This window comes from Balaenoptera borealis (genome assembly GCF_965194805.1).
Source record: "Balaenoptera borealis genome assembly, chromosome: 7".
Taxonomy (NCBI): Eukaryota; Metazoa; Chordata; class Mammalia; order Artiodactyla; family Balaenopteridae; genus Balaenoptera; species Balaenoptera borealis.
The window spans coordinates 114,405,869-114,418,937 of NC_138864.1; the positions used below are offsets into that span (position 1 = coordinate 114,405,869).

The 13,069-nt window shown below is 43.5% G+C and overlaps 1 protein-coding gene across 9 annotated transcripts in view; it reads right to left on the reverse strand.

Annotated features, from left to right (window-relative positions):
* DGKI (diacylglycerol kinase iota) overlaps positions 1-13,069 on the reverse strand; it is a 477,321-nt gene that overhangs the window by 430,588 nt on the left and 33,664 nt on the right. The window contains exon 1 of one of the 9 annotated variants that reach the window (XM_082398065.1): positions 7,205-7,327. The exons of the other annotated variants lie outside the window; for them this stretch is intronic. The gene's annotated coding sequence lies outside the window, so the exon portion shown is untranslated. Of the gene's footprint in view, positions 1-7,204; positions 7,328-13,069 lie in introns of those variants that run through there. 9 annotated transcript variants of the gene reach the window in all.

Here is a 13,069-nt window from a genome sequence, read left to right on the forward strand (position 1 = left end):
TCTTTATCCATTCCTCTGTCAATGGACACTTAGGTTGCTTCCATGTCTTGGATATTGTGAATAGTGCTGCTATGAACATTGGGGTACATGTATCTTTTTGAATTATGGTTTTCTGCAGATACATGCCCAGGAGTGGGATTACTGGATCATATGGTAGCCCTATTTTTAGTTTTTTAAGGAACCTCTATACTGTTCTCCATAGTGGCTGCACCAATTTATATTCCCACCAACAGGGTAGGAGGGTTCCCTTTTCTCCACACCCTCTCCAGCATTTATCATTTGTAGACTTTTTAATGATAGCCATTCTGACCGGTGTGAGGTGATACCTCATTGTAGTTTTGATTTGCATTTCTCTAATAATTAGCGATGTTGAGCATCTTTTCACGTGCCTGTTGGCCATCTGTTACGTCTTCTTTGGAGAAATGTCTATTTAGGTCTTCTGCCCATTTTTTGATTGGGTTGTTTATTTTTTTGATATTGAGCTATATGAGCTGTTTGTATATTTTGGAGATTAATCCCTTATTGGTCGCACTAATTGCAAAAATTTTCTCGAGCTACTCGTCCAGCTTCTGCAGGTGGCTATGGTACTAACCTAACTGCTCCCTTTTCAGAAATGAGCAAACTGGTTTGCTTAAGAAGTTGGGAGGTCAAGTCTATTGTGAAGTAGAGAAAAAAACCCAATTGGTCTACAGATATCTTTGTCCTCTAATGTGGGTTAAAAACAAATTCTCTAATGAAATGGTACATTATTTCTTTCAGTAAACATTTACTAATTCATGTATTCAACATCATCTGTTTATTGAAATCCTACTACACATTAGCCACTGAAGTTCACACTAAGGGCACGGATATGAAAAGAGATGAGGATCTAGGCCTAAAGAAGCTTACAGCTTGCATAGCAGTCATAGCACTAGCTATCGCATATTATCTCTATAACATTACTTATCACATTGAAAATTTAAAATACTATAGAGTACCAGAGCGAGAAAGAATTAATTCTACAACAGAGAGACTTCAGAAAGAAATTTGCATCTAACACAAATCTTGAAATGTGACTCTACTCCTTCTTATGCGCCCTTATATGGGATACATCAGTGCCCCCTGGGTCCTCTTTTCTTCTCATCCTACAGACTACCCCTCGATTATCATGTTTGCTCTCATGATTTCTGTTCCCCTTGCACAATCTACACATCCAGCCTGGACCATTCCCTTGAATATCAGAGTCCCTTTCACACTGGCCTTTTTTATCCTGATGGCTCACAGGTACCTCGTATGCAATAATACTGAAAATTCATCATTTCCCCGTCCAGTGTAGCTCATCATCCTCTACTCTTTTTCTGAGGTGCTAGTTCCACTAACCAACCAAATGTGAAACACAGAAGTCATCCTTGATTCTCCTTTCGTTCCCAATAAACCACACTCAATCATTAAGTCCTCTTAATTTTAAATCCTAAAGATTTCCTTCATCCCTCCATCTCCTAGATCTGCCCTTGTGCATCTTCTTTCAACTAGACTGGCACAAAAGCCTCTATGGACCCATCCTCTGTGCAGTCATTTGAATAGTCTAATTGAAAGGCAAGTCTGAAAAATTCACTCCCTTATCTAAAACCTCTCAGTAACAACCCATACAAGTCATGAAATGGCAACAAGTCCTCCATTTTCAGTACTGACTCTCTGCCCTAAGCATTAGCCTCCAGGGCTCACGGCTTCCGCATGAAGGTCCTCTTTCTCTGCATAATTTTCTCACAAGAACTTTCCAGTCTTTCCCTCCCAACTCTACCCTTCCAACCTCTCTGTTTTACAAACTCAGTTTGACTCAAGTCTTTTCTTCCAGACATAGCTGCACCTGCAACTCAGACAAGAAGCCTCTCTTGCACTAGCATCTTCCACTGCTAGATATCAGTTCCAGCCAGTCCCATGCCAGCTCCAGCTTCTGGAAACTCAACTTACACAAGAGTGCCAAGTCCCTATTATGGAAGAAAAAAAATCAAGATATTTCTTTCTGGGTTCCAACCTAACATGGTAGCCCTAGCTCTCTGCTATTACCTAGATCTACCTATTGCCCCAGTTGGAACCATCCTTGGCTAGATGTAGAGGAGACCAAAGCCTTCAAAAACAGGTCCCCAAGCTCTTTCTATTCCAATACCAGCAGCCCCCACTGACAACAGTGCAGCAACCTCCCTCTCTACTCCATTCCTCATAACCTAATAGTGCCCTCCAGTGTCGGGCAATCCAACTGCATGTGAAGAAGCTATAAACTCAGAACCCAACACACTCTGCCCCATTAACCCCAATGGCCCTTCCCGCAAGTCGTGAAATGTATTCAAAACCCAGAGATCCGCCCCACTTTTGTCCATAAGGTGTGTGTACATCAAGACTCACTGAGCTCCAATGTGTAGTTCCACTATTGGGAAAAAGAAAGAAGAGAGAGAAACAGGATGGTCATCTTCCTCCCTCATTTCCAGGCTGTTGACAGCAGGAACCACCTGGCATCCCAGCAGGGCTACACTAGACCAGCCATGTTATCTGTGGAGGGCAGGTCAGGGCCTCCCACAAAGCATAGGTTGGGTTGCTCGGACAGGAACTAGAAAATGACCCAGCTGTGCAGTTTTAGTTCTGGGAGCTCCAGAGCCACCAGGACAGGAGCCTTGGAGATGCGAGTGGTGAGCAGTCTTACAATAATGAGGAAGCAGCTCTGCCACCAGCCACAGAGACTCCACCCAAAGGATGCCTTGGAGGCCAGGGTTTGGTGTATCTCTCTCTGAACCAAAGTGCTCCCTTAAGTAAGAACACCTGGTCATCAGCTTTGACCTGTCTGGGTCATTAGACACCCTCACTAGGGTAGCACACTCCATCCCTGGCAAGACACCAATCTTTTCATTATTAAATCTTTTATGTCCACCAACTACCCACTCCCTGATTTCTATCCAACTGGCATCTCTGATTTGGGGCACATTCTTTGAAACCCTTCAAATCCAATTCACAAGTCCCCTTCCTACCCCCCAGAGTAATAGCCGTAATGAGCATGTATGAGTACGCAAATATCACATCAGGTGATCTTATACCTCCCTAGCACTGCCACCTGCTAGATGCATAATCTTAGGAAAATACTTAACCTCTCTCAGTTTTCTCATACGTAGAATGGGAATATTCATAATGCCTACCCCTAAGGTTGTTGAGGGATTAAATGAGTTAATACATGTAAAATACTTAGAACAGTACCTGGTATACATAGTAAAAATAAATGTTAACTCCTGTTATAATTCCAGCACCACAGAATCTGTATCCAACATGCTGCATTCCTCCATCCAGAACCCCCAGATATCTAATTTTTCCAATCATTTGCCTATGTGCCCCGCACTATGCTAGGTTTTAGGAAAGCAGCAGCAAACAAATCAAAAACCTCCTAGTGTTTATATTTTAGGGGGGAGAGACAGATAATGAAAAAAAATACATGATATGATATCAGATGGTATCAAAAAGCACAAAGGAAGTAAAACAGGGTTATGTAATAAAGAGTGACGGAGAAGAAGAGACAAGCATTTCTAGGACAGATGGGGCGGGCAGCACAGCCACTAAAGAAGTAACTTTTGAGCTAAGACTTGAATGATTCAACCCAGACGTGATGAAAAGATCAGGAGCGGGGTTTCTCAGCCTTGGCGCTGCTGACATTCTGGACCAGGTAACTCTTTGCTGTGAGGGGCTATCCTGTTCACCGTAGGACGTTTCTCAGCATCCCTGACCTCTAACCTCCAGATGCCAGTAGCATCTCCAAAGTCAGGACAAAATCACCCTCACTGAATAACAGTGAAATAAAATGATAACATGGTTACCATCTTGGTCTCATTTCTTGGCCCAACCTATCACTTTATATTCCTGGATTATCAACTCTCTTTTAATTTTCTATATAATCATTTCCCACAGCTATGTCTTTGCTTGTGTTGACCTCTTGACCTTCACTCTCTTTCTCTCTCTATATATATATTATAATTGTCTGTCTGCTTACCTATCTCCCCCTACTAATATGTGAGATTCTCATGGTAAGGGAATGGACCTTATTCGTTTGTGTTTGGTGCCTAAAACACACACTGGGTGCTCGACACACCCTAGGTGCTTAAGAAATATTTGTTGAATGAATTAATTGCTGTGCCCTCAAGGATACTACAATTATTTAGAGACCAACAATATATATACAGACATAACTCTAAAAGAATACTAAAAATGATATGTGACATAAGAGAAATAACTGTTATTAGAGTTCACAGTCAAGAAAAATTACTTTGCACTAAGTAGTTTACTCATTTGCATAGAACAAAATAAATGCTATATTGTTAAACTGTGACTCCCCCCACCCTTGCCCTCTACACAGTGCTATAACCACTGACCACGGTCCTAATTTCACTGGTGATCAATAAAGGCCTCACAGAACGGAAGTGAGGATGCTTGTGGTTCATACTGACCATCACTCCTACTGGAAAGCCAACCTGGAGGTACCAGCAGATTATTTCAGTGCTAAGAGCTCAAAGAATACATGGGCCCGAGCTGCGTGTCTGAGTGAGGCCAATGTTAAAAGGTACCCGCTGGACTTCCCTGGTGGCGCAGTGGTTAAAAATCCACCTGCCCATCAGGGGACATGGGTTTGAGCCCGGGTCCAGGAAGATCGCACATGGCGCGGAGCAACTAAGCCCATGCGCCACAACTACTGAATCCCACGCGCCTAGAGCCCGTGCTCTGCAACAAGAGAAGCACTGCAATGAGAAGCCCACGCACCGCAACAAAGAGTAGCCCCCGCTCGCCGCAACTAGAGAAAGCCCGTGGGCAGCAATGAAGACCCAACACAGCCCAAAATAAATAAATAAATAAATAAAATAAGTTTATTAAAAAAAAAGAGCCACTCTTCTCATTAAATATTAAAAAAAAGAGAAAGGTACCTGCCGATCTCTTTCTTGCCCAGTCTCTTTAAGATGTCACGTCTACTAAGTTTCTTTCCTGTCTGTGTGTGTCCCAGACCTCTCTAGCCACAGCAGAGCTAACATTAGACGTGTGCACTCGTTTGAAGGTATCAGTTGTGACAATCAGTGTCCACGCCCACACTTTACCAGCGTTTCCATATTTCAAATATCCTTCTTGGCTTCGCCTGTATTTGTCTGTCAGACCATCAGTGACATTGGTGACATTGTCTCAGAGCCTGAGAACTGAACCACATAGAAATCCTTTATCCCTTTCATTACAAAGCTGAACTAACTGGAAAGTATTTTGAGAAGATGGCTTGGCTAGTGCGCTAAAGACTCTCCAGACAAAATCAAAGAAAATACATCCATCTCAAAGGCAAACAGGCAACCTGGAGACTGGAAACTGCCGTGAAGCCGGGTCAAAGTGTCATGTGGTTCCAGAAAACAATAATCCCCTGGGGTTTAAAGTTCAACAAGCATGAACTAACATTTAGAAGTCCAGGAACGTGTCATCAACACGCAAGTGCATTCCTAACATGGCCCGGCTGCAACATTCAGCTAAGGCTTTGCTGTCTGGGTGGTTCCCTAAGTTAGTTCCTACAACACTGTTGTTTGTATACATTTCCATCTTCCCACCCCTACTCCCACCAGATTCCTACTCCAAATGTGAGTCAAAACTCAGGAAAAACTCAACACAAGTGTATTACACAAAATTCATGCACAGGTAGCTTTTATTTCTGTGCTTGTTAACAGCTAATAACACAATTAGAAAAAATGCTAAACTTTAAAATAACTTTTTTCTCCCCCTCCAATGCCCTAACCACAGCAAAGTCATTATCAAATAAAACTATTTCAACAAAAACAAAACCATCCCAGCTGCACAGAAGTGAAAATTTCCATTGGACTTGTAGAGATTCTGAGGCACAGACAGGTCAAGTGCTTTAGCCAGGGTCAAAATCGTGATCAAAGGCTGAAACAAGACTTGGAAATTTCAACTCCAGCTTCACTCAGGACCTGTTGCTCCAAGCCCCGCTTGATGTTACCTCTTAACGTAGCTACTGAGTCCGGCCTACATTTAAACACCTACTCACAGACGTTACGCCAGATAACGCTCCTCAACGAAGCTGTGTTCTCAGACCCACATCTTCATACCCACACAGAGAATCCGAGAACTTCAGACGGCAAGGGATCCTAAAAATCATCTAGGCCAGCCTCCTCATTCAGTAAATTGGCACAGTCCTCCAAGCCCACCACCAGCCCTCACCACCAATAAGGAGAGGTCCAAACACACCTTATGATGGACGGAGTCGCACCCTTCACCCTCTGACCCTGTGTATTTCTAGATGCACGGCCTGCCAGCCCACTTTCACCTGCAACCTAGGACCAACAAACAACTTGCCTTTTCTAGAACACACCATACTTCTTCAAACCTCCACGACTATGCTGTCACCGCTCTAGAGCACACTTCCTTGTGTGCCTCCAGAATCAAGCTTCAGCAACCGGATCGAATGTCACCACCACTATAAAGCATTCTCTGACCATTTCAGACAGCACTATCGCCCCTTCTTCCATCATCCCATGATGCTTTTTACATGCTTCTGACGTAGTTCATTTCTCATCATGGAACTCTGTGTTGTTTGCAATCTGTCTTCTGCCACCGGAAGATCAGTTTCTTGGAGATATTGACACTATTTCATTCATTTTCATCACCTTTGCATCTAGGCTGGCACTCGGGGACCTCTTTATAAAATCAGAGAAATGAGATAAAGAGAAATAGGGAAAAAAAAGGCAGAGGGTGCTAAAGTCAGAGCATTTAAGAAACTTGCTCAAGATCACCCAAATGGACACATGGATTCCACGTCAGGGGCCCCGTCGCATGGGGTCACACAGACCAGGAGACACAAAGTCACTTCCCCATCTACGCAACACCCCGCATCCACCTCCTTCCCTCCTTTCCTCTCCACCACAACACAGTTTCCGGTTCTAAGCAGAGTTTCTCACCCACAGTTCTGCCACACTCTGGTGGGGACACTTGCAAATGACAACAGCTGAGAGAAGGTTGAACCTTCCAGAAGCAGAGAAGAGTAGCTGAGGAGGGCACCCAGGTGAACAGTTTAGACGGGCGTCTGCATGCAAGGCTGCTGGGCCAGACGCTCAGGAGGAAGAGATACACGCCCTTCTCCCAGCAGTTGCTACTGGGACCACGATTCCACCACCAAACCCCCTTCCTCTTAACCTTCTAGCATACCAACCTCAAGGACAGTGTCTCTGGGGGCCCTGGGTCTTCTTGGCTCCCTCTCCAACGTCTGGGAAAGCCCCATGACTGAGCACGGCCTCTCCTACTTGCAAGGAAAGCCAGCCAGGAAACCCAGCCAAGAGATTAGCCAGCTGGCAGCAGCTCCGGGCTGCGCCTGTCTGAGTGCAGACCAGCCTCCCGGCACTGTGCAAGGGCCTCCCTGGCCCGGAATCCGGGCTTTGCAGTCCACAGCCGGCCTCCCCTGCAAGTGTCAGAACGATCCACCCTCCTCTGGGGCCTGGCCCAGAGAGAGCAGCTCCACCCCAGCCGCTGCCAATTTGCACCTCATTAGCAACAGTCTCTCCCCAGTGATGGGCCTTCAGAAATCCCAGGCTGAGCACCTCGTTGGTGCTAAATGAACTCTGGGTGTTTGGGGAGAACGGCAGCTGAGTTGCTGGGAGAATGACAAGTCTGAGGGCTTCCCAGAAAACCAGGGGAGCGCAGGCTACAGACAGAAGACAGACAGGAACATTGAGTCTGGCAGAAACCAGTGGTTCAAGGTTGGGAGGGGCTGGCAATCAAAGGGATAGACTGAAACTTTAGCTGATGGCTGCAAGGCAAATGGTGAGCTGAAAGAATGCAACAGGATTGTGCAGAATGCAGAGGGGAGTCACAAGAGGTACGTCCTCCACTTGGATGCTTGAAAGATGATGCAAAATTACCCATCCCCCCTCTGGCACAGAGCAAGTTAAGAGAGATGAAACACCTGTGAAACTCCTAAAAGTCTTTGAGAAGCAAGAGGCACTAAGGACATTATTGTCTGTTCAAAAATTCTAAAGAAATACATTGACTTGTCTAATTTTCTATTGTCCTTACTGTGGAAGAACAGAGTGAGAACTTTCAGGTCCCCGTGATGAAATGGGCACACACCTTTATCTCACCTCCCTCCAGAAACTCCCACTGAAATGAAAGTAAAGGAAATAAAAGACATAACGTCACAAGAAAAACGGAAAAGGCACGATGACAGCAAAAGGGATGACGACAAGATTTTGGGGAGCCAGGGGAGTGAATTGGGTAGAGGTAACCACGTGTAGGCAGGGCAGAGGAGGCTGGAAATTAAGTGTACGAAGGAGGAAGAAAAAAATCCAGAGGTGGATTCACCCTGCAGAGCTCCAGAAAAGGTCAGGAACTTGAGGCACCAAGTACCACTGAAGGGGAGGGTGGGAGAAGGGGCCGAAAGCCTTCACGGAGACTACTTAGAGTACCATTCCGAGCAGCCTGGTGGGTCCTCCTGGCACACACAGCCCGGAGTCTGGAGATGTAGTTTCTGAAGGATCTTAAGCCAGAGGCGAACTAGAAACACCAACCACAACTGGGTGTGAAGACGAGACCCTCCACTGCAAGCTGAGAGATCAACTGAAAATCTGTACAATGAATAATAAAAATTCCAGCCCCAGAGAAATACCAGTTAGATGTTAACCTAGGAGGAGGAAAGTGGAGCATTCTTCTCTGAGGAAACAGAACAGAAAATATTAATGTTTAGTGTTTTCCCGATAAAAGAAAACCAGGTCCCCAACCAATCACTCCACAGTGGAGCTTAATGGTCTAACAAGTTGCAAATATAAACACATGGAGCTTCCATTCAGCCTTTGGGGCTGCTCTCTTCAATGTGACTGGATCATCAGACATTTGAACAGAGTCTCCAACATGAAAAGAAGATACTAAAAAGAAAAAATTTTCTGGAGAAAAACAGAATTATTACAGGGTTAATAAAGCATCCAGAAAATATCATTAATATCCTCAGAGATAAGAAGATATTAAAGCCATGAAACAAGAATGGAATGCTATAAAAATGAGCACTAGAAAGCAAGAAAGAGCTCTTAAAAATTAAAATAGGACCACAAAAAAAATGAAAATCCAATAAAAGAATGGAAAATAAATGAGGAAATCTCCCAGAAAGCAGATAAAAAGAAAGAACTTTAATAGAAAAGAAAATCAGAGGAATAGTCCAGAAGATACAATAGCTTTTTGATATCAATTCCAGAAAAAAAGCAATTGGTAAAATGCAGGGGAAGAAGATATTCTCTTTCACCCTCAAAACTAATACCAGAAAATCTCTTACAACTCAAAGTTTTCAGATTGAAGAGATCTAAAAAAGCACCCAAGGGAGGGTGGGAGGGAGACGCAAGAGGGAGGAGATATGGAGATATATGTATATGTATAGCTGATTCACTTTGTTATATAGCTGAAACTAACACACCATTGTAAAGCAATTATACTCCAATAAAGATGTTAAAAAAAGTAAAAATAAAAAGCCCCCAATACCGTATATATATCTGCCATGCTAAGGCACATCAGTTCTGAAATTACTAAATAGTAGATATAAAGAGAAAAAAAATGTTTAACCCAGAGAGAAAGAAAAACACAAAGTTGTTGAGAATCAGAATGGAATTGGCCTTCTCCAGTGCAATTACGGAAGCAGAGCACCAACAAGGAAATGTCTTCACCGTTCTGGGGTGAAATTCTTTCCAGTCTAGAACTCCATACCCTGAAAAACTCTCAATCATGTGTGAAGGTAGAAAAAAGATATTCCCAGACATGAAAGGACTCAAAATATCTACCTCCTATGCACCCTTTCCCAGGATGTGTCCCACTTCCTGGGAAACTTTTTCAACTCAGTCGTCTAAAAATATGATGAAAGTTCCTGGAAAAAACCCATCCAGGGATGTGGTATTGTTGTTCTTGAAATTGTTGTGTGTTCCACCAAACGAGGTAGAAATCAAAGGAGAAGATATGAAATCCAGGAAATCTAGAAAATGGGGGATTCAATTATGGGAAACAGCAATGAGAAATCAAGAAAATGGCAAAAAAAAAAAAAAAAAATGGGGGTTGTGCTCCCAAACAGTCCAGGAGGGGCGAGATAAAGGAGGGAACCGGGAGGGCTGCCAATAAGAAACTGATACATTACTTGACATATTTAAATGTAATTGAAAATTTATGTTTCTGTTAAGAAGTGTGTGGAAGAATGAGAAATAAGCCTATGTAAAAATAATTTTTAAAATGAAACCAATAATACAAGAAAGGAAATGCCTTCACTAGCACGCTGGGTGGCTCAGTTGTGCATGAGATTTACAACGTCAATAATACAAGCATTTATGCACAATTTAAATAAAACTGTGATATGAAGGTATTGGAAGGATTAAAGGAGGTATACGTGCAGGTGGGATAAAAGAGAACTAAATCCTCACCTTCTCGTAGGAAACAGTTGAGAAAAATTACAAAACAGCACTCAGTGGCATATTATTAAAAACATAAATGTAGACTCCAGAGGAAACTGCTAACATATCACAGCAGCTTTGGGGAAACAGGAGTACAGGAGAGAGAGGGAGAAGGGAACTGCTGGGTTGGGTTGTAACCCTGTGGGTCTAGTTAACTATTAACCGTGCGTTAAACCATGCTTATGGATTACTTTGTTTAAATATGTATCATATTTTTAAACTAAGCAAAAAGTTGGCTGATCCTCACATACCCGCATTTGCACATCTCCAGAATGACATGTACCCTTAGCAAATGTGAGCTCCAGAGCCCTCATGAAGAAACTGAATTATGAGACATAATAATTCACATTCACAAGGTCTTCACATTCACAAGGTCTGAGACATTCACAAGGTCTTCACATCACTCCATGGCAGATGCACACAGGTGATTCAGCACGGTGGTGGAATAGTGATATCTGGCATTTATATAGGACTTTACAGTGTACAGGGTGCACACATCATGCCATTCAGTCTCAACAAATATGCTGTGCAGGAGGCATCACCAGCCTCACTTTTCAGACGAGGACACCGGGGGTCGGCGAGATCGAGACCTATCTGAGGGTTAGCAAGTGACACATGAACAAGCAGACCCCACTTACACACACACACACACACACACCTCCCCCCAACACACACTCGGGGAGCAGGTAGTAGTATTTTCTAACACGGAGGGACAGGGACACATTAACCGATTTGGTTTTTAATTTTAATTTTATTTATGCCTCTCTCAATCTGGGGCAGTGAGGAGTAAACATTTTTGAATGAAGGCTATCAGGAAAAAAACCAAAAAACCATGGGTTATATTTCTTTTTCATTTTAAACAAAACTGGTTTCACTGAGTAACATGGAAAGAAGTAGGAAGTTCTGCATCTTAGAACTTCCTAAAGTTTTAAGTTCTACGTAAATCGAATAGAATTATGACATTGCGTGGTAGTCATTACATTATTAATAACTAGATTTGGTTGAAAAGTAAAGAGAGTATCCTAATCTTAAGGCTGAAATTACTTTGCAGGCTGTATCCTCACATCAGACAGCTCATGTGGGCCTGTGGACCCAAGACTCCTCTTCACTCCGGCTGGCCTGGAGCCAAGATCCTATTCTTGCCTGCATCTTAATACTCGTTTGATCTCAAAGTTGCTCCCTCTTCTACCCTATTTTCCTCTATTGTCCATTTATATGAGAAAAATGATGAGTTTCCAAAATGCAGGGCATGAGCCAGCTCTCAGGCATTGCGATGCAATGTACATAACGCAGAGTATAAGCTGGACACTGTCCTAATCCTTCAGGAACAGGCATGAAAGCCAGGGGACAGAATTGGCCACACTGACTTTCCACCACAATGCTGCACTCCATTTACTGAAGATTAGGTCTGAAAAGAGTGTGCAGTTTGCAGCTGAAAGCAAATCTTTCCTAGCTGCAAAATTATCTGTGTTTCCATTAACTGGTCCAGCCAATCTCTGTTCACGTAATAGTGTTAGGCAGGAACACAACCCTCTGACAGGGAACAGTGTTTAAGCTGCTTGACTACTATTTTCTAATAAATTCAGAATACATATTTCTCCATTAATTTGTTCAGTGATTTCTAGGTCTTGGAATCTGGGGAAAAAATCTTTCCACTTCATTAAAAAAAAAATTCCGGAGACGTGAATTTGGGGAGTTTCTCCAAACACATTAGAGAGAAATTCCCCAGCTCAGAGGCAAGCCAAATTCCCAAGTTTTCTGTGTAGTCACCGTTTCGAACTTAGGACGATGTTGTTTAGCTAAAGTATTAATGAATGACATCAAATCTAACCACTTACTATACTACTTTATGTAAAACTGAGTTTCGTGTTCAGACTCTGAGGACATTCTCCTTTTTCCGTCTTTCCCAAACTCTCATGAATTTGAGAGCCACCCTCCTTCCTCCTTCCGACTGTCCCAGAGGCATGAGAGGAGCGTGGCTCTCGGCCATCATGGCCACTGCAGACAGAACAGGGATCTGCCTTCCCTCTTCATGCCATGGGGGAGGCAGGGAAGCTCACGCCCACTCTGGATGTTGAGTGGCAGGGCAGGGGAGAGGTGTCACTTCTGTAACAATGACAGTGGCTCCAGAAGGGGCCCTGGCAATGAACCCAGGGAGAACAAGGACTTCCCCACCTTTGGGTACAGAGTATCTGCCCCAAAACTTCCAATAGCTCTCTATTAACTACAAAATCCAAATTCTTCCAATGGTGTTCAAGGCCTTCTGTAATGAGCATGTAACTTACCTTCCTCGCCTGGACTTCCACTACATACCTCCATGCACAAAGCAAAATTATTCGACGATTCACACTGCTTCCCAAATACAACACACGTTTCCACCTACCGGTTCCTTTCTCATTCAATTCCTGCGGCCTGGATTGTCTTCCATACCTGCCCTCCTGTGTCCCATCTCTTCCTTCAATATCCAAGAAAACAGCTCCCAACCGAAACTAACCACTCTCCCCTCTTTTGTGTTCCTACAACCCAGATATGATCATGTGCATCACTTTATGCCTGCTGTTTACCTTTGTTCAAGCTGCTGACATCTAACAAGTACAGAGTAG